The sequence below is a fragment of the Budorcas taxicolor genome, chromosome 1 (assembly GCF_023091745.1).
Source record: "Budorcas taxicolor isolate Tak-1 chromosome 1, Takin1.1, whole genome shotgun sequence".
In the NCBI taxonomy this organism is placed as follows: Eukaryota; Metazoa; Chordata; class Mammalia; order Artiodactyla; family Bovidae; genus Budorcas; species Budorcas taxicolor.
The window spans coordinates 214788691-214792343 of NC_068910.1; the positions used below are offsets into that span (position 1 = coordinate 214788691).

General features: G+C 46.1%; 1 non-coding gene across 1 annotated transcript; it reads left to right on the forward strand.

Moving 5' to 3' along the window:
* Positions 1-553: 553 nt before the first annotated feature.
* On the forward strand, positions 554-625 carry TRNAW-CCA (transfer RNA tryptophan (anticodon CCA)). Its single transcript has one exon. It is a non-coding gene; the product is annotated as a tRNA-Trp (tRNA).
* The last annotated feature ends 3028 nt before the right edge of the window (positions 626-3653 follow it).

Sequence of the window (3653 nt, forward strand, 5' to 3'; positions counted from 1 at the left end):
ATGTGCAGAGTGATGGTCATCTTCACCTGCCGAGCATCTCTGGAGCCCAACAAAAATAGCAACTTCTAAATCTGTGCCCCCTATAGCGGCCACGAGGCATGGCTTTGCAGCACTTGAAGGTAGATAGTCCACACTAAGACGCACTGTAAGTATAAAGTGAAGTCGCTCAGGCATGTCTGCTTTGCGACCCCATGGAATGCAGCCCGCCAGGTTCCTCTGTCCATGGGATTCTCCAGGCAAGAGTACTGGACTGGGTTGCCATTTCCTCCTCCAGGGGATCTTCCCGACTCAGGGACTGAATCCAAGTCTCCTACATTCACAGGCAAATTTTTTACCACTGAGCCACCTGCAAAGTCCCTCGAGGCAGATATTGACACAGTATTGAAGGAAAATATTTAAAGAAAATATGTGATTAAAATTCACTTCACCTGTTTCTTTTTACTTCTCCTTTTATTATGTATTATTATTTTGGCTACTGGCAAATGGAAAATTACATACAAGGCTCACATTCTTATTTCTGCTGGAGAGCACTGCTCTAGACTGATAAATACCTTCCCTGGTGGCTCAGATGGTAAAGCGTCTGCCTCCAATGCGGGAGACCCAGGTTCAATCCCTGGGTTGGGAAGATCCTCTGGAGAAGGAAATGGCAACCCACCCCAGAATTCTTGCCTGGAAAGTCCTACGGATGGAGGAGCCTGGTAGGCTACAGTCCATGGGGTCACAAAGAGTCGGACACGACTGAGCGACTTCACTTTCACTTTTTCAGACTGATAAATATACCTTTTGAGTTATTCTTAAACATGAGAGCATAGAAGCCAATGAATAAAACCAAAGGGCTAAAAATCAGAGACATTTAGCAATCACGACTATATTTTTTGAAGCAGTAATTTTAGAGCTTATTCCTGACCACTAGAGCACTAACTGCCTCCCCAGCTTCCTTTTTGCTAATGAGTCCCACTCATGCGCACACTGACTCAAGCAAGGACAATCCTAGGACGTGCCCTGCGTGCAGTAAGCATGCTCGCCCAGGAACTCAGGCACAGCTCTAATCCCAGTGGCCATCACAGGGAGCATCACTTGACCAGTTCTTCTTTGACTCCAGGTCTGATGTGCAAAACCAGTGCCTGATTCACCTGATTTTTTAGCATCGTTCAGAACTGTTCTTGTTTTCTTGGACTTCCCTGGTAATCCAGGGGTTAAGAATCCACCTGCCAGTGCGGGGGACACAGGTTCAATCCCTGGTCCAGGAAGATCCCATGTGCTGTAGGGCAACTTAGGCCCAGGCGTCACAACTCCTGAGCCCACATGCCACAACCAGTGACACCCCTGTGCCTTCAAGTCCACGCTCCGCAATAAGAAAAGCAGTGAGAAGCCGGCATGCCTCAACTACAGAGTAGCCCCTGCTCACGGCAACTAAGGAGAAAGCCTGAGCACAGCCAAAAATAAACAAAAAAATAAATGTATTGTTTACCTTAGAAAAAAATTCTTTGTTTTCTCTTGCCATTTTTTAAATTGAAGTGAAATTCATATACCATGAAATTAACCATTTTAAACAACTCCGAGGCATCAAACACGTTCATGTGGTGCCAGCAATCCCATCCGGTTCCAGAGCATCTCCATCACCCTCGAAGGACACCTGCTCCCCGTTTCCTCCCTCCAGCTCTACTGTTTTGAGCACGACTGATTTGCCCTTAAGCAAGTGAATCTGCCCTTAAGCACAGGGAGCTAACAATTTTACTTAGATAATCAATAAACTGCAAGCCCATGGTGAGTGAATCATCTTTCAACAACCTGACCCGGTGTAAGTCGCCTAGAACACAATGGAAGACTCGGACAAGAACAAGCATCTCCATCCCCTCAACTTCAGGGGAATGAAACCCCCTCCACAGAGCAAGGTCCAGCCCGGGGTCAGGTCCCTGGGACCCCATGATTCATCGACATACAGGCAAGCTTCAGACTTTGCCTTGGGGAGTTTCCCAACATACCCTGTCCTCTCCACCTAATCCTTCAAGGAATCAGGCTCTTCCAGGTATTGAAATGTCTCAGTCGGCCCCCATTAAAATATCTGCCACGTGCCAGCTGATGAGCCAACCTCCCAGACCTAAGGGAGAAGACTCTTGGTGATGACAGGGGTGGAGGACACACTGGGAAGGACGATGGAGACCATGTCTGGACCTGTCTCCCGATCCAGAATTCACAAAGGAGGGGCTGGCTGTCAAGACCCCTGGGCTAGAGGCCCTTTCTTTAGCAGTCCCTTCAGAGCTGCAGTGCTTCTAAGAGGTCTGGGGCCAGGATGGAGCATGTGTACCCTTCAAGGTCCGCTGAGCTGGACCACAACTGCGTGCTGAGCACACCACCGTGTATCTATCCTGCCTTTCCTAACGACGGTTTTAAAAACGCTGTCGAACCCATCTGGATGAAAGATGTCATCCAATTAGAAATTCTTATTCCTCTTTTTATTGCCTTGTAAGCATTCTGATGCTGGCTTTTACGTGTCCAGATGTTTCTGTTTAAGGCGCTTCATTCAAATGAAATCTGAAGAAAAGTCCAGATTACCTAGCCACAAAGACCCAAGTAAAAATCCCCTCAATCATCTTGGTAATCCAAATAAATTCAGAGCATGAAGGTGGGCTGCTCTGGATAGCTCCAGCTTTAAAAAAAAAAAAAAAAAAAGCTTTGTCTTCCATTTCACTTCGCATTATTATAACACACTTAATTACACTTTATTTATAATAACGTGAAGGACTTATTTTACACCATAGATTGTTTGCTGTAGCAGTACACAAGCCTCACACGGCTGATCTATCACTAACATTAACTGAAAAATGCAACCACAGTATGCATTTTTAAGGCAATATGTCAAGCTTAAACAGAATCAAACTAGCTGAAACTTACTTTGTGAATGACTGAGATAAAACGGGAGAAATATCAATAACTTCAGATATGCAGATGACACCACCCTTATGGCAGAAAGTGAAGAGGAACTAAAAAGCCTCCTGATGAAAGTGAAAGAGGAGAGTGAAAACGTTGGCTTAAAGCTCAACATTCAGAAAATGAAGATCATGGCATCCAGTCCCATCACTTCATGGGAAATAGATGGGGAAACAGTGGAAACAGTGTCAGACTTTATTTTGGGGTGCTCCAAAATCACTGCAGATGGTGACTGCAGCCATGAAATTAAAAGACGCTTACTCCTTGGAAGAAAAGTTATGACCAACCTAGACAGTATATTCAAAAGCAGAGACATTACTTTGCCGACTAAGGTCCGTCTGGTCTAGGCTATGGTTTTTCCAGTAGTCACGTATGGATGTGAGAGTTGGACTGTGAAAAAGGCTGAGTGCCGAAGAATTGGTGCTTTTGAACTGCGGTGTTGGAGAAGACTCTTGAGAGTCCCTTGGACTGCAAGGAGATCCAACCAGTCCATTCTGAAGGAGATCAGCCCTGGGATTTCTTTGGAAGGAATGATGCTAAAGCTGAAACTCCAGTAGTTTGGCCCCCTCATGCGAAGAGTTGACTCATTGGAAAAGATTCTGATGCTGGGAGGGATTGGGGGCAGGAGAAGAAGGGGACGACCGAGGATGAGATGGCTGGATGGCATCATGGACTCGATGGACGTGAGTCTGAGTGAACTCCGGGAGTTGGTGATGGACAGG